This window comes from Eptatretus burgeri, chromosome 2 (assembly GCF_056783735.1).
Source record: "Eptatretus burgeri isolate ZD-2024b chromosome 2, Ebu_testis_v1, whole genome shotgun sequence".
In the NCBI taxonomy this organism is placed as follows: domain Eukaryota; kingdom Metazoa; phylum Chordata; class Myxini; order Myxiniformes; family Myxinidae; genus Eptatretus; species Eptatretus burgeri.
This window is the reverse complement of record NC_140962.1, coordinates 60,742,429-60,767,428: the sequence shown is the minus strand read 5'-3', so window position 1 is coordinate 60,767,428 and position 25,000 is coordinate 60,742,429. Positions and strand designations below refer to the sequence as shown.

At 40.7% G+C, this 25,000-nt stretch overlaps 1 protein-coding gene across 2 annotated transcripts in view; it reads left to right on the top strand.

The window, feature by feature from the left end:
• Window positions 1-25,000, top strand: part of LOC147032143 (uncharacterized) — a 39,732-nt gene that overhangs the window by 11,613 nt on the left and 3,119 nt on the right. The window contains exon 4 of one of the 2 annotated variants that reach the window (XM_085869490.1): window positions 15,872-16,911. The exons of the other annotated variant lie outside the window; for it this stretch is intronic. The gene's annotated coding sequence lies outside the window, so the exon portion shown is untranslated. Of the gene's footprint in view, window positions 1-15,871; window positions 16,912-25,000 lie in introns of those variants that run through there. 2 annotated transcript variants of the gene reach the window in all.

Genomic DNA, 25,000 nt, shown 5'->3' with positions numbered 1-25,000 from the left:
TGCTGTACAGAAAAGTTTTGTTTTTTTAAATAACAATAAATACAAGGCACAGGGAGGTGAATTTCGCTGCACATGATCTGTAAAGCATGCAGATTAGAATGAGTGTTTATTTATGTGCATAGGATGTCTTATAAAAAAGAAGATATAAGCACACCTGATACTAGGCCGAGGCTTCAGACTTTTGCACACTCACGAGGCTGCATAGTCAAAACGAAATGTCCCAGAAGTTAAAGTAAATAGGGTCAAATTTGTACATGTAATGTATTAAAATAACACTTTTTCTTGTTAGGAAACATCATATCTTTCAGTCTCCTTGAATATTACAAATAAAATAACTCCAACCTGTCAGTTTTGATGGGCTAATAATTCCCAGTAAAATATAAAACATCAAAAAGTGCAAAAAATGATACATAAAAATAAAGTCATGCCAAATTAATATAACAGCAAATGAATTACACATTTACAAGAATATGAAGATAATTGTGGGCCTCACTTCTCCTGCCCTCACATTACTTTGCCCAGCCACAACTCGTACCCCACCTTCAAAAGGTCATACGTATGTGCTTGGCCAGAATCTTTTTCCTTGTTCCCATCCTCATGCTTAAACTAACCACTCACATCGATTCTCCCATATGCCTCTGACATCGCTTGTGAAACTGTCTCCCTGAAGCCATACTTTCAAGGTCTCCTCTATGGGATTTCAAATCTGCATCCCACCACCATTTATTGATTCGCCCATTTATGTACTGAGACATACTACACCGGCACAGCGACCCTGCTATTCCTCTCCTCGTGCTGTGGTGCATCCATTTGCCCATGCTGCTCTTTCATGAGCCTCAATATATTTTTATTTTTGGGGAAAATGTGGTTCATGAAAAATTTGACCAGAAGCCAGAGGCAGAGTTCGAATTTTGTAACCTCTGAATTGGGTCAATGGACAACTTCCAAGGCTGATAAAGATGCCAGAATAGAACACTAAATATAAATTGGGAGAGCATTAAAACTCCAAATTGTACTTCTTTTTTTTCGCCTTTTTCATCATCCGAGCACAATAAAGGCTGAGGCGATTACAATGATTGTAATTTCTAACGTGAGGAGATGACATTTTTATCATGGCATTAGACTTTGTTTAATTCACCATGTAAGTTCTGAAGGGGTGTGCATCATCCAAGTAATATGTGCTATACCAAATGGTCATGTAGCATGTGGTAAAGTTTCAATTTCCTCGGTTTAACAGTTTTTGATGTATGCTCTTAACAAAATGCAGACACGTACATATGTGACCCCCCTCTTTTTAACTTCGCTTGTTTGGGGTAAAAGAGAGGTTTAGATACAACTATATGCAGGCCAACCCAATTAACCATACCCTATAGAAGCGTGTTTGATATAAAATTTCAAAGAGCTGAGTCAAGCATAATCATGTCCTGTAAATCATGTGGGTTAAATGATGCTGGAACTAATGCATAAAATGGATCTTCAAAAAGCTGCTTTTAAATTTTTTATATCTTCGGCTCATGGTGGAGCATAAATTCTGTTTTGGATATGGCCGAAGGGATATATCTTAGGGATGGATATTTTCAAGCTGAAATGGACTACTGGATACTTGAGTGAGTGCAAGTGTCACTGATTTGAGTTGTTAAAAGTTTGCAAAGTTTAGAATTGTGAACACGCATATTTCAGATTTGAAGGGATGGGGGTAAGAGGGGGGTGGGGAGGAGAGATATGGTATATTCTGATTTATTATGATGCATATTTTGGATTTTAAAAATTTCATTACATGATTTAATTCAAGCATAATTAAACCTCCCCCTGTTGGTTAGGGGAAGGCTTATTGCTGTTGCCAGGTTGTTTTTCTTTTTTGTACAATTAATGCCCCCAGTTGTAATGGTACCACACAGTTTCTTAAACCGCCAGGAGTACAAAACCACCAAAGAGAAAAAAAAATCCTGCACTTTCAACACTCCAAATTTCCAAACTGTATCAATTTCTGAGCTGTATCTCTGGGTCGGCTGGGACCCATGCTCCTCAGACGGGGACATGCATTTTATGTATGTGGGGTTGAACTATTTTGCCTTGACCTAAGTTTAAGGTCATGACCTAATAATATTCATTTTACCATTTTTCATCATAACTTGACTAAAGTTTGTCCAAGCAAAACAAAGTTGCCCTCACCAGATAGGTTATTGCAAGGAACATTTAAACTTTCCTTACATCATACCCCTCTGGGTTACAGGTCAAGGTCATACACCCGTTGATGTACTAAACTACCATTTAATATTTTATCCCTTTTTTCTGCCAATGTCCGAGGTCTTTCAGAATAAAATTTTGCAAAAATGACAATACAAAGTGTGTGGGGTTGATGAAAATGTTTTTGACCTTGATCTCATTTTAAAGGTCATGGCCCAATTATAGTCATTTTAACATTTTTCACTAAAACTCGACAAACGTTTATCCCATCAGAACAAAATTTCCCTCTCTAGATAGCCTAGAGTAAGGCGTATTTACAATTAATTTAGATCATACTCCTCCAAGTTAAAGGTCAAGGTCTTGGACTCCGAGGAGTATTAAATCAACATTTCAGTTTTTTCCCCATCTTATTGATGCCAATGACTGAGATGTATCTCGGAGCCGGCTGGGACTTTCAGAATAAAATTTTGCATCAATAATGGCAGTAAAACGTATTCGGGGTTGATCTGATTTTTTTGAGCTTTTCCTAATTTTTAAGGTCATGACCCAATTATAAACATTTTCACATTTTTTCACCACAACTCAACTAAGGTTTGTCCAATCTGAACTAAATTGCCCTCTCTATATAGCCCAGAGCAAGTCTCATTAACACTTCATGTATGATATAAACCTGACAAGTTAAAGGTCAAAGTCAAATGGCAGTCCTGAAAAAAAATGCATTTTTTGTCAACATTCAATTTTGCCAAAGTGTAATCGCAATCATGGCTTGCCCTTCCAAGATAGTTTTGCATCATAATAGTGGATCTTCTGCACTGAAATTGTAAACCTTCTATTTGATTTATGTCCCTGACATACATTTTTCAGATTGACCTACTTAACAAAAAAACACATTTTTCATCATAACTTGAAAAATTTTCCTCCGATTTTCTTGATTAGTTTTATGGATAGATTGTAGATTGGGACACATTTCATTAATTTACACTCCATCCCTAAATGTTGAAGGTCAAGGTCAAATGAGCCAAAAAGAATATGGCCATCATTGGATCATGGGAAAAAGGTAAGTCGTGGGCGATCACCAAGATTAAACTTCCCTCGGTCGGGAGAGGCTTAAGGCGCAGTCACACCTTGACGATTTAGCCAGCAATGGCAACGTATAAAAATGTATGTAAAACGTTGGTGTACGCTGAAATTTTGATGTTTTTTTTTAAAGTTTTGGTCGTATTCATAACGTGTTGGTCATATGCATAACATATGAGTCATGGGCACAGAACGTTTCGTTGTCTTATAGATAACTTATACCAACGAATGCTTAGCCTGTTGTCGGCGTTCACAACCTATGCCCAACGATAGTTTAACTTAGGCATAGCGCACTGCGCGTATCGCCGACGAACTCGTGGCGTAGCCTGTTAAAAACCTGCCGCACACTGATTTAAATCATAACCGCCTGAGAATTGGAAGTGTCAACATCGCAGTCACACCTTGACGATTTAGCCAGCGTATGCTGACCTATGAAAAATGTGTCTAAAACAGCACACGTCGAATACGTTATGGGTAAGTTGTGTATACGTTAAGAGCACGCTGAAAAACCATGAAATACGCTGTCATATTTCGTGGTACATTTAGTACGTCGTGAAATTTCAAGCATGCTGAAAATTTTACGACCTACTCGCCGTATGGCTCACACGTTCCGCTACGCTGGGAATAAGTTGTAGGCACGTTATGTGTTCGTTGACACACGTCGACACAAGTTCCTTGTAAGTTACTCATAAGTCGAAACACGTCGAGGTAATGTTTAGCACACCCGAAACTTATTTTCTCCGTCAAGGCACATTTTCTTTTTTTTTCTCCTTGGCTCCGTGAAGGCACGTGACGAAATATCTGAAATTGTTGTTGTTGTTGGTTTTTTTTTTTAGCCTATCACGAATTTTAAAATATATTCAGACATTTGCTTTTAAGTTTCAACGTCGACGTGACAATATCCTCAAACAGAAAATATTCACAGAGGAGGAACTAAGAATAAGACATGAGCAAACTGAAGAGGCAATCGGACGTGACGTAACGGCACGTGACGAAATATCGGAAGTTATTGTTGTTGCTTTTTTTCCTTTTTTAAACGCTGCCAATACGCCATTATACGGTAGCTGTAAATTAGAAACACGTTCAGTAAGTTCTGTGGTCGTCCGGAAGACGTCAATCAAATACGTCTACATACGTCAATATGTGTTGGAGTCTACATACGTCCTCCGCACCACTGCCTTAGATTTACCATCCCCGGTCACTGTTCCCCCAAATACTCATACCTATTTCCCTGTCTGATCTCCTTTCCCTCTAACCTGATAAGCATTTCTTTTCTTTGTTCCCCAACCCACATCAGCTCAGTCTTCTCCATACTCCTTTTCAACCCATGCTTCCCAAACGCCTCCTTCCACTCCCCCAGTACTTCCTACATCTCCCACCGACGATCCACCACAACAGCTAGATAATCCACATTCAACATCCTCCCTAGAATACCCCCCAGATTCTCCCTCCTGCTTACCAGCTCCATCACCATGATAAACATGAGAGGGTGCTTCCCTGCTTCCCTGCTTCCCTGCCTCAAATCGATGTTCATGCTGAACTCTTCAGACATCCCAGGACCAACCAAAACTCTTCCCTTCGTTCCCTTGTACATCCCTTCCACTAACCCTAACTCCTGCTTCCGGCACTACCATCCATCTTAGGGTCACCATCATCATCTCTCTCGGACAGTGTCGTTGGTCTTTTCCAGGTCCACAAATCCCAATGCCATATCAACCACCAAGTGAGACCCCAGAGGTATTGCCCCTATTTTTAATCTTTAATGTTGATTTAATGTTTTAACGAGCTGGCAATTTGAGCAAGTGGTGAAAGAGATTTCTTTATACAATGGCTGGTTGGAGTTTTATTCTCATGGTTACTCACTCTCCTAAATCCACACTTAGCAGGCAGGCATGGTGAGTATGCCAAACACTTGTCAACATGAGATGAGGGAGGCTTTCATCCTGTAGTAGGTGGGAATATAATTGTTTACATTTTCTAAATTTATTTAATCCAAACAAAATTAATCAATCTGGTTTTATTTAATTAATGTTTAATTTAATTATTCAAACTGCTATCTTAAATTAGTTTTACTGAATGCTTTTGCATAAGGGATGTTTTAATGTTAATTCCCAATTACAGAAACAGCTGTTAAATTACAGAAATGTTCCAAAAAATTAAGCATTCTGTAAAATTATGATAACAAATACTTGGCATCTTGCTGCATCGACTTTTCATTTAAATTTGAAGAATGTTTTTTTCCAAACAGCATGGGAATTTGGACAGGTACCCTGACTGAGGCTGTGCTGTTGGCATAAGGCTGTGTTTCCTCATTTGTGTGCTTCCTGGTTACCTCTGCCACTAAGGGTGATCGGAGGTTCCAGGAGCCTGCAAAAGTATTCACCTCCTACCAATAATGCCACATTCAAGTTAATTACGAATTATGTAGAAACAATTTTTCCAAATGAAACTGATGAAATTACTGTTAATCTGAGATGAGAAATTAAACACTTATAGTTGAGGCCAGTTACATGTCAGGAATACCTGCAAAAAACATGTACAAATCAAAATTCACAAGTTGCTACAGTATTCAGCCCATCATGTGAGTCGGTGGAGGAAGCACCTTTTGAGTCTTTCTCTGAGTCTTTCTGGGAAGGTCTCCACGAATTTTTGCACAATGAGATGGTGAAATCATTGCCCATTCTTTTCGTGTGAATTTCTCTCATTCTGCCAAGTTTGATGGAGATCATCGATAGACTGCAATCTTCAAGTCTCACAATAAATGATCAATTGGGTTGAAGGAAGAACTTTGACTGGGCCACTCAAGAACATTTATTTTGTTCTTATTCAGCCACTCCAGTGTGGGTTTGGCTTTGTGCTTCGGATGATTGTCCTGCTGAAATGTGAATCAGATTCATAGCTGATTCAAGCAGGTTTTCATCAAGGACTCTCCTGTACTTTGCACCACCCATTGTCCCTTCGAGACAGACAAGCTTGCCAGTGCCTGCTTATGAAAAGCAGCCCCATAACATGATGCTGCCACTATGGGGTCGATTGGTGGGGGATGGGGGGACATGCCCCCCCACTTTTTATCAAGGGGGGGGGACAACATATCGATTGTCTCCCCCCCCCACTTTTATCATTGAATGCAAGTGACGTAACACAAAACGAGCTGCTCGAGTACAACCAGGCCGAGATGCTCCTCAAATACAAGAATAAATTTTTTAATCTCTATTAAAGTTTTATTGGTCTATTATAGTTCTATTAAAGATGATAGGTTAACATGCTTGCGTGCTTGCGAGAATGCGTGCTTCCCAAGCCATGGTCTCCCACCGGCCAAGCGTCCGTCGCGACGTCGCTTTCTGATCCTTCGACGTCGGCTCTTCCTGTCATTACGAAGCAGAATTCGCCAAGCGATGGATTGTTCACGCACTAACAGGGAACGTGACCTGGACATTTTGAGGTATGTTGGGATGTTTTCGGACTTTGTATCGTCATTTTATGAGTGTTTAAATAAATCGCGTCTTCATGGCCTGGAGCGCCACGCCTCGGACAGTGTTAGGCCGCAACGGCTCGGGGCCCCTTTAGCGACCAAAATAGTTTATTTCACCTTTCTAACTTATATCGCCGGATGCCTGATATTATTACCTGCACGATGATGATGTGTGTGTTTAATTTTTGTGACTTTGCACCGTCGAGTTAAAAGCCAATAAAAGATTTCGCGGCCTGGTATGCTGATTGAGATGGTGGAGCTTTTGCAGGATGACGCGGTTTCACTCTCCCGGCTCGCACGAACCAACGGAAAGATATTTTGTAATTCTGTTTTCATATTTCGCAGTCGATAACAGTGGCCTAAATCCCAACGTTGAAAACCGGGTGAAAATCCAAGGAAAGTGGGTATTTTGGCGACTAAATTAGCTTTGAATACTTGGGAAACATAAAACATAATGCGCTGATTCACTCGCTTTTGCGACGGTTAATGTAAATAATGTTTTCATCGGTACTTGGACTTAGGGTAGGTATAGACCTACAAAACGAGAGGTATCATTCGGTCGTCGGACTTTTGAGGATTAAATTATAGATTTTAAAAGGTAGCTGTGGAAAAATATGCAAAATTCACCGAAGAGGTTCGGACAAACGAACGGAAAATTATTTTTGAATTCTGTTCTCGGATTATACAGTATCTACAGGGTAGTAATGAGATTACCTCGAAAATCCGATTTAAAAAGGCTTAGGCTTAGTAGCTTAGCCACGGCTTGCAATTTTTACGAGGAAAAAGAACGTTCCGGAAGGAATTTCTCTTCCGCCATCATCCGAATAATTTTCCGTTTGCACGAGGACAAAGACGAAGGATAGACCGACAGAATAAGTTGTCTCATTAAACTGTGTGATTTAGAATGATTAAATTAGAGATTTTAAATGCAGCGTTGAAAATAAAATAAAGAGGATTGTCAGCTTCTTCTTCACCATTTCGAATCCGCCATGGTTCTGGGCCCCTTCAGCGACCAAAATGGTTTATTTCACCTTTTTAACTTGTATCGCACTATACTTAAACAAAACGTACGGGCACACACTATACTTAAACAAAACGTACGGGCACACACTATACTTAAACAAAACGTACGGGCACACACTATACTTAAACAAAACGTACGGGCACGCACTATACTTAAACAACACGTACGGACACTCACTATACTTAAACAAAATGTACGGACACTCACTATACTTAAACAAAACGTACGGACACGCACTATACCTAAACAAAACGTACGGGCACACACTATACTTAAACAAAACGTACGGGCACACACTATACTTAAACAAAACATACGGGCACGCACTATACTTAAACAAAACATACGGGCACGCACTATACTTAAACAAAACGTACGGGCACACACTATACTTAAACAAAACGTACGGGCACACACTATACTTAAACAAAACGTACGGGCACGCACTATACTTAAACAACACGTACGGACACTCACTATACTTAAACAAAATGTACGGACACTCACTATACTTAAACAAAACGTACGGACATGCACTATACCTAAACAAAACGTACGGGCACACACTATACTTAAACAAAACGTACGGGCACACACTATACTTAAACAAAACATACGGGCACGCACTATACTTAAAGAACACGTACGGACACTCACTATACTTAAACAACACGTACGGACACTCACTATACTTAAACAAAACGTACGGGCACGCACTATACTTAAACCAAACGTACGGGCATGCACTATACTTAAACAAAATGTACGGGCACGCACTATACTTAAACAAAACGTACGGGCATGCACTATACTTAAACAACATGTACGGACACTCACTATACTTAAACAAAACGTACGGACACGCACTATACTTAAACAAAACGTACGGACACGCACTATACTTAAACAAAATGTACGGGCACACACTATACTTAAACAAAACGTATGGGCACGCACTATACTTAAACAAAACATACGGGCACACACTGGATTAAACAAAATGTACGGGCACACACTATACTTAAACAAAACGTACGGGCACGCACTATACTTAAACAACATGTACGGACACTCACTATACTTAAACAAAACGTACGGACACGCACTATACTTAAACAAAACGTACGGACACACACTATACTTAAACAAAACGTACGGGCACGCACTATACTTAAACAAACCGTACGGGCACACACTATACTTAAACAACATGTACGGACACTCACTATACTTAAACAAAACGTACGGGCACGCACTATACTTAAACAAAACATATGGGCACACACTGTATTAAACAAAATGTACGGGCACGCACTATACTTAAACAAAACGTACGGGCACGCACTATACTTAAACAACATGTACGGACACTCACTATACTTAAACAAAACGTACGGACACGCACTATACTTAAATAAAACGTACGGACACGCACTATACTTAAACAAAATGTACAGGCACGCACTATACTTAAACAAAACGTACGGACACTCACTATACTTAAACAAAATGTACGGACACGCACGATACTTAAACAAAAGGTACGGGCACACACTATACTAAAACAAAACGTACGGGCACGCACTATACTTAAACAAAACGTACGGGCACGCACTATACTTAAACAAAACATACGGGCACACACTGTACTTAAACAAAACGTACGGGCACGCACTATACTTAAACAAAACGTACGGGCACGCACTATACTTAAACAAAACGTACGGGCATGCACTATACTTAAACAAAACGTACGGACACGCACTATACTTAAACAACACGTACGGGCACGCACTATACTTAAACAAAACGTACGGGCACGCACTATACTTAAACAACATGTAGGGACACTCACTATACTTAAACAACATGTACGGACACTCACTATACTTAGACAAAACGTACGGGCACGCACTATACTTAAACAACACGTACGGACACTCACTATACTTAAACAAAACGTACGGGCACGCACTATACTTAAACCAAACGTACGGGCACGCACTATACTTAAACAACACGTATGGACACTCACTATACTTAAACAAAACGTACGGGCACGCACTACACTTAAACAAAACGTACGGACACGCACTATATTTAAACAAAATGTATGGGCACACACTATACTTAAACAACACGTACGGGCATGCACTATACTTAAACAAAACGTACGGGCATGCACTATACTTAAACAAAACGTACAGACACGCACTATACTTAAACAACACGTACGGGCATGCACTATACTTATACAACACGTACGGGCACGCACTATACTTAAACAAAACGTACGGGCACGCACTATACTTAAACAACATGTAGGGACACTCACTATACTTAAACAACATGTACGGACACTCACTATACTTAGACAAAACGTACGGGCACGCACTATACTTAAACAACACGTACGGACACTCACTATACTTAAACAAAACGTACGGGCATGCACTATACTTAAACCAAACGTACGGGCACGCACTATACTTAAACAACACGTACGGACACTCACTATACTTAAACAAAACGTACGGGCACGCACTATACTTAAACAAAACGTACGGACACGCACTATACTTAAACAAAATGTATGGGCACACACTATACTTAAACAAAACGTACGGGCACGCACTATACTTAAACAAAACGTACGGGCACGCACTGTACTTAAACAAAACGTACGGGCATGCACTCGTGGAAATGATGAACGTATTTACAAATCAACAAACTATGTACAATAATTGGAAACAAGAGTGCACGTCCAGACGGCAACAGATCTTAATCCCTCGTCTCCTGGTCTCGTGGTTTGTGAGAGGTAAAGAATTACATAAATGTTCACATTACAACTCATTTTAGCTCATTCCTTTGGTGAACCCTTTTGATGGCATGCAAACCAAGAACACAATCTTTAACGACGACGCTAACTATGAACCAATAATATCATAATCATCTCGCTCAACTTGATCTCATTGGTTAATTAAATGCAGATTAAATAAAATGATGAATATTAATAATCCCAGGTAATATAATACCAGGGTATCTGACCATAACCAAAAGTAATAAAAGTAATAAGCGCGTAACCGGAAACTAAGCGAGTCATGGAATGCTAAATTCGGAGCTCAGATGCTAAATTAACAACTGAACTCGTATTGGTGCTCTTTAAGAAATACATGTGCTACGCAAAGCTTATCACATGTAAACATTGTGCCTGGAGGTATAGTGACCTAGCCAAAAGTATGTTGACCTTAAAAATGCCCTGTTGTGCAAAAATAACCCTTATAATCCACATGTCAAAATTTATTCAACTGAAATGTAATTCCCTTCTCGTTTCATAGAGGATATGGATATCAGGGTTTTTCGCGACAGCATCAAGTAGCACATCCCCGACCACTCTCCTGGAGCAATCAAGTTCCCAGAAAGAGGTGGACGATTCAAAGGAGAAGATAGCAGAAAAGGGTGCATGTGCGAGTACTCGGCCTAATTTCCCAGATCGGTCTTTTCAACCTCATGATGCCAGTTGTATCCCAGTCCAAATACTGCCAAACCGAAAGTTGAAGTTTCAACAACAGTGGTTCAAAGATTTTCCGTGGATTAATTTTGATCAGAGCATCGGCGGTGTACTCTGTCACACCTGTACGGACGCTTCTCGTGAAAAACTTACCGAACTTGCCCACTGTGCAGAAGACGCATTTGTCTCAAAGGGACCCATCGGTCCCGATTAGCTTATCGGTGTTAAAAACCAGCTAATATTCCGAACGCAATTATGGCAGTTCAATGGAGGAAGGGACACAATGAGCAGGTGAATACTCAAACAAAGGGGGCATTTATTGCACACGTATGCAGTCAATGAAGCAATGGGGAGGGAGGGATGGGTACAAGACACGAGCAAAAAGCCTACAGCCGATATCTATTTATTATGTACATGCACTTAACAACAATTCTACTTATCGGACAAGGCGCCACAGACTTCCATGCAAAAACCCCAGGAAAGAAAAGGGGAGAACAGGACCCGTAGGCCTTTAATGTTCCACGGAGCTGTGAAAACCGCAGGGCTCTGCGCGACCGTGCAGGTTACCTGCCACCCTCGTGGTGACTCGCTGGGCGACCCTCGATGTCTCGTCGTCAACATGGCAGCTGGCGTAATGGCGGCTCGGTTGGTTCAGGCCTTGACTTGTGGCCTAGTCGATCGGGCCTGGCCAACGACACCTCAGAGGAGCGAACAGGCCTTGCTCTTTTGGAGTTGATGCTCTTTTAAGAGCCCGCTCACTCCTCAGCGTCGCTCGGACCGTCCCGGGGCCCGATCACTTCAGACCATTATGTCGCTGGCCTGCGACTTCTCTCCGGCCGGCGACCTCTCTCCAGCTGGCGACTTCGCTGCCGCCTTCACCGACCCATGACTCTGCATGGCACTCAGTCTTGACCGGACTCCAGGCTCCAAACTCTGAACTGCAGACTCCAGACTGTAGCTCAACTCTCCACTGCAGAGCTCCGTCCTCAACTCCTGACTACTGAACCCACAACTGAAACGAACCACTCGGCGTTTCAGCCACGCCTTTTATCGGGTTCGGGGGGGGGGTCTTTGACCTTCGACCCTTCACCCCTGGCTGGCTCCGCTCCTTTCGTCGTTTTGATCCGATCTTGCCGTGGAACGCGAACGTGGCAGGAATCACCCTCACAATGTGGCTGTGTTTGAAAACACCCTACCGCTCGTTCGTGGATGCTGTTGCTGGTGACAAGATGGCAGCGCCATGGAGATGAAGGTTAGGAGATGTTCGTTTTAAAGTCAAGATAGCAAAAGAATAACGGCTAACTCAAAGATGCACAGCCCGGCACACGAATAATGCCCTTTGACATCGGTGGGGAAATCTAACCTGGACACGCACTTATCGACATAACTGATCTCTGGGGAACCTGAATGGTGTTCTGTGAATTTCCAGAACTGTAGCAATATATATATATATATATATATATATATATATATATATATATATATATATATATATATATATATATATATATATATATATATATGTATTTCTTTGATGACACTTCAAACTTTGAAATGTGTATGATTAATGTTTAATTAATTTCGCTCCGTCTGCTTACATTTGATCAAAAGATGGTTGATAGATGGTCAGATTAATTTCATGGATTTGTGTGATCAGAAGGCAGCATGTCAACGAGCGTATAAAATCAAGCATTTGCAAAGGTAGACTTGCTGTGTCCACGCTGGCACGAAGTGGGCTTCGTGGTCTGGACGTGCAATGTCCTACCCCCACCCCCCCACTTTTCAAAAGCAATCGACGCCCATTGCTGCCACCACCACGCTTGACGTAGGGATGGTGTTGACTGGGTGATGTGCAGTGTTTCACTTACCCCAGATGTAAGGCTTTGAACTTGGACCAAAAAGTTCAATTTATCTCGTCTGACCACAAAACATTTCTCGATATGCCTGCAGTATCATTAAGATGCTATTTTGCAAACTCCATATGAGCTTTTAAATGCATCTTTTTCAGTCATGGCTTCTTTCTTGCCACCTGCCCATAGATGCCAGCTTTGTGTACAGCACGGGATATTGTTGATTGATGAAAACTGACCCTATTCTCGGACATTTTCAAAGTCATTGGATTTACAGTGACATCCCAAAACAGTTTCCTGCTTGCCCGGCTATTGAGTTTAGATGGGCGATCTGATCTGTGTCGAGTCTTGGTGGTATGATACGTATTCCACTTCTTAATGATGGATTTCACTGTACTCAAAGGGATAGTGAGTTACTTCGAAATCTTCTTATAACCCTCTCCTGAACAGTCTTCATGTTTGCCTTGTTGCTTGACCAAGTGAGTTGCACCTCAAAACTCCTTCGATAAGTGGAGGAAGCTTAAAATTTAGTTCACTTGGAACATAGTTCCGGGGAGCTTATTGGATGGCACGTCGTACGTCTGTCTGTCAGTTCATCAGTCCGTCCATCCATCAACACTTGCAACTTCTTCTCTGAAACTGCTGATGTGCTTGTGACTAAACTTGGTGAAAATGATATTTGCTATGTTGCAACTCGAGTATGTTCACGTCACTTAAAAAAATGTTGAGGTCTAAGGTGGTCAACCAAGGGTCAAAGTGGGTGCATGTTTGACCCCTCCAAAATAGGTATTTGCTTTCTTCTCAGAAACTATACACACAATTTTGATTAAACTTGACCATAACCTTCATGACAGGTGATGCACCAATGTTTGTTCATGACATAAAAATAAAGAAATAAATTGGGCGTTTTCCCCCAAAATAGGTATGTACTGTCTTCTCCACTACATAATTTGTTGGTTATCTTATCCAGCCACTACCAGGTGAGTGCCCAAGGGTATTGCTCCTATTTTTTAAGTTAAACCACTGAATGCATACAGGTGAAACTTATTATACTTCTTTCGTGACCTTTCAAACAAATAATTTGCTCCTTAAGTGATTCAGGATTAATTAGGCAATGGGGTTGAATACTTATGCAACTAAGAATAATCTGATTTTTCTCTGTTAAATCAACATATTCACATTTTATCTGCATTTTTTTTTGTTTTATCACTTTGGAGTAGTTTGTGAAGACTCTACATATTAAGTTTGATTTGAAAGCATCATGAAATATGCTCAGGTGCCATCAAAATGTGAAAACGTTGGAGAGGGGTGAATATGTTTGCAGGCCAAGGTGTATATTTTCACTTTCAAAATGTTTTTTTGCTGCAACCGCTTGTCCGATCGATGTGGAACTTTAAATTTCTGAGGAATTTCCCATGGAGAATATTTTCTTGATAACTCTGACTTCATATGTCACATGGTATGGCAGCCATATTGCATTAAAGTGAAAAAAATGGACATCTTTGAAACCACTCAACGAAAAAAATTGAAACTTGGCATATATCATCAACTCCCCTGACATCCTTGACATCATTGGTGAAGTGGTATTCGAGCCATAATTGGTTAAATCGAAAAGTTGGTGACTTCATCTTAAATTTATCATGCCATTGGTCACATGGTCACATATTGTATGGAAAATGAAAACGTAAAAAAATCCCTTTTTTTCTGTAACCACTTAACAGGTCGATGTGAGACGTCATACTTATTGTTAATGTTTTGGAAAACTTACCCCAGGGGAAGAGCATACATGGACACGTATGTGAGCCTAAGATCAGGTATTACCTTTGCTGAAGGGGAGGGTATTGCATTTGGGTCTGTTAGTGACTTGTAAAATCAAAAATTTCCCAGTATATTGGTCAATCGATTTTGTTATTCTGTTTGTTTGTTTGTCAGTCACCTACAGGTAGCAATTTTTAATGGAAAGTACACTAAGTTGGAGAGGTAGTCTCAACTGAGAAGCATATTGATTTTGAGGTCAAAGGTTATCTTGAGATCGAATTTCTAAAAGCGGCATTTTTCATCCAATTAACTTTGAAATCAAACAGCAATTGCCTAGAGTATTACTGAATCGGGAAACAAATATTTTTTGAGAGAAAAACGTCAAAGGTCATCTCAAGTCCAAACTTCAAAAAACATCAAATTTCATCTGAAAAACCATCAATTTTCATCTGATTAACCTGAAAATTAAATTTCAATTGCATAGTGCATCACTAAAATTGGAAACCAACTATTTTTGAGGTCAAACGGTCAACTCAAGGTCAAACTTCTAAAATCATCAATTTCAATCTGAAAAATAATTAATTTTCATCTGATTGACCTGAGCTTTGATTAAGATTGTCAATTTTAATTTAACGAAATGGACAATTTGATGTATCCATCACAACCTTGAGAGGGGGGTGGATTTTGCAAGTATTGTGCTCTGCACATCTTTTTCTTGTTTGTCTGTTTGTTAGTTTGTTTGTTTCTCCTCACATAACTTTCGTGTTTTTCTTCGCAACCGCTTGTCGGATCGAGACACAATTTTCACCTTTGGAGTGACGACTCAAATATAATGTTATATTGATAATTATGACATCATAGGTCATGTGGCGTGGCAGCCATGTTGGAAAAACAGAAAAACTTTGGACCTCTGTATCTCTGAAACTGCATGAAAAAAGTTGAAAGTTGGCATACTCCTCATGTGGAATGTGGAATTTATTATGACGTCATAGGTATGGCAAGAGAGCTGATGTGAAGAAGCAGAAAAGCAGAAGCGAATGTGGAAAGGTCACACAAGCTGGGACACAAAGAGCTCAAAGAGAGAAGAAGAGGCATTAACGGAATGCAACACAATTTGCCTGGCAGTGACCAATGACCATTCGTGCCTTAAAGGAGGTTGATGATCGTGAGAGAAGCAGAAGGCAGAATTGAACAGCGAAAGCTCACACAAGTCGGGCAGAAAAGAACTCCTGAGCAGATAATTAATTTTCCATTTCTTAAATAGGTATGGCATTTTTTTTCAAACTCCCGATTGAGATGAACTGCTTACTGAGATGAACGGGTGCTGTTATACTTTTAAACGTTATTTTTCTCGATTGAGAGATCGGGCCAAAAAACCACATATACACACACAGATTTTGGAAAAGATCTGGCTGAGAGAAGCAGAACAGCAGAAGCGAACGGGAAAAGCTCGCATGAGCAGAAGACTCAAAGACTGAGATGGCTTGTGAGGGAAGGAACAAAAACATGTGAGGGTAAAGAAAGGAAGGTTTCACGAGCAGTCGGTGTCGAGCTTCTATGGAAAAAGAACACTCCTTCCATGAGCATTATCCTGCCCACTCGATCCTGTCGGCCACAAAGGACGATGAGTGTGAATGGCGGCACCTCATCAATGGGGGCCTGAGAAGGAAGAATCTGAGGCAGAGGAGGGCGAGTCACACATCTAGCTCGCATATCTGAGACGCTGGATAGGACCTGCCTTCTGGGTCTGGGCACCTCAGGGATGCGGCTGCATGTCCCCATCACATCACATCGCCACTGCCCATCTTCCACATCCATTTTCCTCTGCATTCTCTCATATATTTAGGCTGTGATGTAAGGGAGACAGGAAAAGGCTGCTTTTCTTTTCTCCATACATCACCTTTATTTTATTTTCAAGTCCTTCTTGTTTTATTCTTCTCCCCTCAGTAAATGATGGCCAAGTCTTTTGTGTAAGTAAGACTGGATAAGAATAAGTGTTGTGGTTAAATCTACTCTTGTATACCTTTTTGCTTTTAATTGCTTGCTTGCGTTTTTGTAATAAATAATTGTTTGTTGTTATTTCCAATCTGTCTCGGGTGTCATTTCCTTCATTGGTCCAATGCAGTGCAAAAGTATAGTTAGACAGAAAGTTGTTCCCAAATAATTTACTTTGTTTGCCAGTGCACACTCACTGTAATGCTTGGCAGTAATCCGAGTGTGCGCTGAGGGCACGTAGCCCCAATTATCTGGCCGTCCACTGGTGAGGTATCATGAAAAGTAGTGTAACTCTGCCCGGATTTGCCATGCCAATCAGCGTTTGTGATTGCCTAGCAAACTGCTGGTGCATGGAGTTATTTGTGCCCGGTGGCCTCAGGACTGGGCATTGGGGTGGGACCCAAGTGCTCCTTCTTGTGGCAGGCTTCGAAGCCCGGATCCATGACAATATGATTGACGAGCCATGATGAATATAATTTGAATTTTTTTTCATATTCATCTTCACTGATGCAATTAAGCCTTAATGTTCACAAAGGTGGTTGCTAAATAACCTAATAATTAATCAATAAAGTTACGGATAATAGCAATGTATGTGGCATGATATGGGGATTTGGGCCATAATAGTAGTGAGCCATAATAGTAGTGTATTCAGTTTATGATGGTATTTTTGTTCAGAATGAGAACCAGGTGAGACTATATGCTCTACCGAGTGCCGTTATACTTTAAAACGTTATTTTTCACGATTGAGATATTGGGCCAAAAAACCACATATAACAGGATATCTCAAAAAGCTGTGGATGGATTCAGACAAAACTTGTTGGGCAAGTTGGGTATGTGACAAGAACAAGTTGATTAGATTTTGGTTAAGGTACAGATGCAGATCCAGCCTATCAGTGGGAAATAAAACGAAATGTTCTGCCTGGTGGAGGTTTGTACTCTCCCGAGTGCTGTTTGAGTTACCTATGCCACCGACGGTGGGCGGAAGTTATGCTTTCATCCGTGTCTGTCTGACTCTGTCTGTCTGTCTGTCTGTCTGTCTGTCTTATTATTTGTGTGTGAACAGGATATCTCATAAAGTTGTGAATGGATTTGGAGGAAATTTGATCGATAGTTTGGGTGTGTGAAAAGGAAAAAATTGTTACATTTTGGTGAAGATCCGTATCCTGATATGAGAATTTTTTTTAGTGATTCTTCACCATTGAGAGATGGGGCCAAAAACGATATATCACACACCATCTAAAAAAGTTGATGTATTCGGACAATTCTTGGTGAACAGGTTGGATGTGCGACAATGAAAAATTGCTTCAGTTTTGGTGAATATCCGGATCTGGATTGGGATACGAGAATTTTTTAAAGTGAATCTTCACCATTGATTGGCAGGGCTAAAAACGATATGTAACTTGATATCTCAAAAAGGTATGAACGGATTTGGACGAAACTTGGTGGACAGGTTGGGTGTGTGACAAGGACATATTGCTTCAATTTTGGAAAACATCTGGATATGGATCCGTGAATGCTTATATTTTTTTATTGATTCTTCACCATTGAGGGATGGCACCAAAAACGATATATCGTGTGATATTTCAAAAAGTTGAGGATAAGTTATGACAAAACTAGGTGGATGAGTTGGTTAGGTGACAAGAACAAGCCGATTTGATTTTGGTTCAGGTCTGCATCCTTGATCCGGCCTATCGGTGGAATACAAAATGTAAACTGTTCAGCCTGGCGGAGGTTTGCACTCTAACAAGTGCCGTTCAAGTTGTGCATGATTTCATGTTGCAGGGGTTTTTTGCATGATTTCACAATGAGGTGAGTTTGCATTGCCACATAATTAAGTAACAGATAGCAGAAAGTACTCCATAAAGGATTACAAAATAGGCTTCACTGCAATGCATTAAAACATCAAATACATTTCCAATATTGTTTGCACTGTATATTCCCCCATAATCCTTCATAACGTCACAAGAGTCAAACAATTAATTGGAAAATATTTGAACAAGGTTTGTTTTATTTGAAATAGTCGAACATGTGAGACAACGAATCGACAAAACGAATGTATTATGTCGAGTAACATGACTAATATTATTCGCTTCCTCTATAGACAACAGATAATTAAGACCCGATGCGAGTTTAATGACGGTGCGAGTTTAATGACGGTGTTTGATTGCAGAATTTCAAGTGCCTTAATTATTTATTCTCTAATGATCAGCTCTTTGAATTACCAACATCTTTTATATAGGATTTAAAAGTGTAATCAGCGATTGTTACATGCACAAGAGTAGAATAATTTAACTTAAATTGCCTTCTATAACAACACACAAACTTTTCCTCCTGCAGTTTTCCACTTAAACTTCTTGAAATTGTGTCGTGAATTGCTATTCTCCTTGAAAATTCCTTTGCAAGTTTACCTTGCAATTTGCAATCACGTTGTCATTCACAAAAGTATATTTGTCAGTGTCACAACATCATCGTTGATTTCCTTTTCCTCCCACAAGTCGAAAGGAAATAATTTTTTGAGTGCTGAAGTCAATGGGAATGCTTGTAATCCGGGATATTTTCCCTTGTCTTCTCTCATTGCAGGTATCATATAAAAGGAAACTGATTGCTGTGAACAGCTCATTATGCATTGGAAAAATTTATATGTACTACCCTCATTAGTGAAGCGTCGCCATGTGTTAAGTCTACTGCTGTGGAATACAGTAATTGCAATTTGGCCCCCAAAAAAAAAAAAATATATATATATATATATATATATATATATATATATATATATATATATATATATATATATATATAGATAGATAGATAGATAGAGATAGAGACAAAGAGGGAGACAGAGAGACAGAGAGAGATAGAGAGATAGATATATATTCCAGAAATAAATTTCTATAATACACAGGGGCACATTTGAAACGTATGTGAAACCCCTGAAATGAATTTGCCCGTATTTCCTGCATTTGTGATGTGATTTCGGCTGGTAGGATTCCTTTGCCTTAATGCAACCGACGAGAGTTAGCACGATAGCTTAGAGCTATGTATACACTTACCTCTGTGTTGTTTAGCCAGGATTTGAATCAAGGACCAACTACAAATTCTTGCCATCTTGATGTTTCACATCTATGACGATCCATCAATGTGTGCCATCCCATAGATGGACGTTAAACTGGGGGTCCCATTGCCTAGCATAATCAGTTCAGTCCTTTGTGTACTAGAACTTATGTGGAGTGTTGATTCTGTAAAAGTATATAAATATATAGAGATATAAAATACAGTATGAGGGCAAAAGCCAGTCAAAATGACGGGTGTACAAAACTCAACAAAACACAGAGGAGGACAATACACACAAACTTATAATCGATGATGTCCGATGAAATATTTGCAACAAATAATGCCGTCCAAGAAAGGTCACTTTCCCTGAGGAGGATTAGTGGTGAGGGGAGCAATTTGCCAACAAATTTGTCAAAACATTGCATATTGGAATGATAGCAATATAACTTTAGCATCCACTCCCCACCTCAACAGGACGGAAAGGCCATCTTTAGCATTCCCACCCACCCCAAAAAGATGGAAAGGCCATCTTTAGCATTCGTCATTCCCAAACAGTAGGGAAAAGCGATCTTTAGCACCACCCCCCCCCAAACCCTCTCCCCAAAAAACAAAACAAAACAACAACAACCAAAAAACAGAATGGTTTGGCAATCTTCAGTCTTTGGCATACACACACACACACACACACACACACACACACACACACACACACACACACACACACACACACACACACACACACACACACACACACACACGCGCACACACGCGCGACAGAAACATGTAGACGCACAGACACACAGATTCACAGAGGTGGATACTTTGAGACCTGGGAGGGCTCCATTTCACCTTCTAAAACCTGCATATGGAGATAACAACCAACTACACACACACACACACACACACACACACACACACACACACACACACACACACACACACACACACACACACACACACACACACACACACACACACACACACACACACACACACACTCCCGGGAGGGGAGCTTGATTATTGGACCAGTTGAAGAAGACCAGATTGTGGCCACCAGAGCAGACAGACATCCCATTAATTCGAAATGTTTTTTCGATGAGTGGCATGAATTCCCAAATAAAAAGAACAGAAAAGAGATAACTGCACCGAGGGAAGAAAATGATGTGCAGATGAGTTTGACAGGGAGATTGGTGAAATGCTGGCTGAGATGGGCTGGACACTTGGTGCAGATGGGGGAAGAGAGAATGGCAAAGAGAGTGGATATGTTGAGAAGCAAGGAAGGAAGAAAAGAGGTAGACTGCAGTTGAGATTGGAGGATTGTGTGAAGAGGGATATCTGTAAGGTAGGGGTATGGTTGGAGGAGGTTGGGGGAGTATCATACTATCATGGTCAAGGTCAAGGTAGGGCAGAAGCATGGTGCCATCAGATCTCACCCCTTGTTAAGGGAAGAGGAGGAGAAGAAGATAACATTGAAGACAAGAAGACAAGCAGAAGAAGGTAGGAGGAGGATGGGCACCGAGTGCTCTCCAGGGGGAGGACATAGGAGGAGGAGAGGAGATTGGGACCATCCTCTGTCAGAACATTGGTGCTGCCTAAGCAGTCTCCTTGGCTATTGGGCACAATCCTGGACGGGTCACAACTCCGACACAGTGTACCAGCATGCTGGCACTCATTTTGCCGACCTTGGAAGGACGACAGGCAGAGTCAACCCTACCTGGTATTAATTCAACAGCTGAGTCAGATTTCAACTCAGGACCCGGGATCCAAACCCCAAACCCCTAATCATTAAGCCAACACCTGGCATACAACATGGATACACTATGAAAAACCTTTTGATAGTATTCCTCATTCATAGATGCTAAAATAAATGCAATTGTACAAGTTCAGTCCCGAAATAATCAAAATGATAGAGAAAGCAATGTAGCTTTGGAATGCCACATTTATTAATTATTATAGCACTCAGAAGGAACTATTAAAATATCACGGGTGAAGATACATCGAGGGATCTTCCAGGGGGACAGCCTTTTACCCCTCTTGTTTTGCCTGGCCCTGGACCCACTGAACAACCTCATTAATGAGCAAGGACATTGATATATCCTGACATCAAGAAAGAGAATGTCCAAAGAGACAAGAAAGGTCACACATATACTTTGCATGAATGATTTAAAACTCTTTGCCCCAAACGACAAAATTTGGCAGAACAACTCAAATTTATGAAACGTTACTCTGACGACATTCAAATGGAATTTGACTGAGATAAGTGTGACAAGTGCACATTCATACAAGGTAGCCAAACAAAAAGGACAACGTAAAAATTGACACAAAGATAACAATGCAGGAGCTAGACAATGAAGCATCATATAAATACCTCGGAGTCGAAGAAGGCCACCAAATATGACATGAACAAATGTACAAAACAATCACCAAACAATATCTGCGTATAGTAGCACAAGGCTGATCCTGAAAGCAGACCTTTCTCCAAGGAACAAATCAAAGCCATAAACCAATTTACAATACGAGAAGGGTAGTCGGTGGAGTGCATACCACCGCCACGTAATGCCTGATCAATGACAATATATCGGGCCCAATTCATTTTTGAAATATCATGTTTTGCAGTACTATATCATCTTTGGACCAATCTCTTAATGGTGAAGAATCACTAAAAATATTAAATAATTCTCGTATTCAGATCCGGATCTGGATCTTCACCAAAATCAAATCAATTCGTCTTTGCCACACACCCAACCTGTCCATCAAGTTTTGTCTGAATCTGTCTGCAATGTTTTGAGATATCGTGTGTTATATCGTTTTTGGCCCTTTCTCTCAATGGTGAAGAATCACGTAAAGAATTATCATATCCGGATTCGGATCTTCATCAAAATAGAATCAAGTCTTCCTTATCAAACCCGCAACACGTCCACCAAGTTTTGTCCGATGCCGTCCACAACTTTTTGAGTTGTACACAAATAGACCAACAAACCTACAGAAAGGGGTGAAAACATAACCTCCTTCACCTTCGGTGGTGGAGATAACTAGTATTCCAGTACAGTTGTAAAATAATAAACTGGATATTAAAACAAGGAAACTCCTCACCTTCCACAAAAGATTTTACAAAAATCACTGCATCCCGAGAATATACCTGCTGATACGAGAAGGAGGTAGTGGCCTTATTGAGCTCAACCAAGTGCACAGCATAACACCTAAAGGATTGGCTAAACACTTGAGTGCAACAGACTACCAAATACAATTTGTTAGCAAACACGAAGCCAACAAACCAGAGAAGGTATCCCTAACCCAACTAGCAAAAAAAAAATCCAAAGATCGGTGCAAATGGAAGATGTCACACAAGAAACCGAAACAACAAATACAGCCCCAACAATTTCAAAAAAGACAAAAGAAAAATATAAAATGAAATATCAACAGATATACAGCAATAACTGGGAAAACAACAAAAAAACAGCCTGAAGGAGTACTTAACTGCTCTCCCCTCTGGGCTGGTACTCCTGCCTCACACATTTCTCGACTTCACGCTGTGGAAACCAAGGCATTTAGGATCATTGGTATCTCCCGCGATGTGGCTGAGTCTTTGGGTCTACGTACCTTGTTACACCTTTGGTTGTACACTCTCTCACTGCAGGCAGGTCGGTGGTCTGTCTGTCTTCTACCATCTCCTCTCTGGCCTTGCCCTCCCCCCCTGCTCTATCTGAGATATGTCCCCCCTTCCCCCATATTTCCATAGGGTGCTCAAAGTCCACCAGCAACCCCTTCTGGTAAAACTACCAAAATCAAGAATCACTGCTCACCCTCACTCTTTCATTCCTCTTTTTTTTCCCTGCTTTTGGAACAAACTCCCACACTCTCTTCAATCCCACTCTTCCCTCCAGGTCTTCAAAACAGCTGTTCACCACCATCTCATGTCTTCGCCCATCCAAAACTAATCTTTTCTAACCCCGCTAATCCACCCTAAAACTATCTCCTTCAAATTCCCTGCTTTCCTTCCTGAAAGTCCCTGTCGTGTCATTCTTGTTTAGCCTGTGTATCCCACCCCATCCCTCTCCAATCCACAAATCTCCTCATGTCTCTGTTCCACAGTTTTTACCTTCACTCTCCCCCTCCCCCACCCACTCTTGTCTCCTGCAACTCTTGCTATATGTTCTGTGTGTTAACTCTCATACAAGCCGTGACATTGCAAACAACAACAAAAAAAGCAGAAAGGCATCAAGCAAACGTTAGACAGATTGGGAATGGACAAAGAAGGCTCTTTTGAATGGCTAAGAAGAGGTCAGCTCAACTGGGATGGAGAATGAACAATTATAAATACCCGAGACCAGGGACACTACACTAATGGCTTTAAGAAAATGGCAGGACTGAGTCAATCGGACAAGTGTATGTTCTGCAAGGTAGAAACAGAAAGGATGAGCCACAACCTATTCGGATGTAAAAAAAAAACTCATGTCAGAGCAGTTGTACAACCAAAGGTGCAACAAGGTATGTAGAGAGTAATCCACTGGCACATCCGCAAAAGTCTCAATATCCCAGTTGCAGAAAACTTATGGAAACATGAACCCAGAGAAATCACTGAAAACGAGGAAGTCATTAATACTCACGTATAACCTAAATATTCCATTTAGTGTGAATATAGAAAACAAAGCATTGTGACCTGATATACAGTAGTACTGAGGCACAAAAAATAAAAGAAGGCATTGCTAATCGAGGTGTCAGCATCCAGAGATTTTGGCCTTAGCAATGCAGAAATCAAAAAAAAAACCAAATCCCAAAATCTCAAAAATGACGTGAAAAGATCCTGGAAGAGGAAGAGCTCCGAAATTGTACCAATGATTATATTGGAGCGAGGGGAATTATAAAAAAAATAACCTCAGGGATATCTTAAAAACAATTCCTGGGAATACGTATTACTATAAACTAACTGCAGTTGTAAGTTGTCTGGGGCTCGGTGATGATCCTCAAAAGAGACTTTGAGAACAGGAAAACTTCATAAATTGTTCCATGAATCATGATCCCTTACTGAAATGGAGGTGGATACTTTGAGATTGGGGAGGACTCCCTTTCATCTTCCG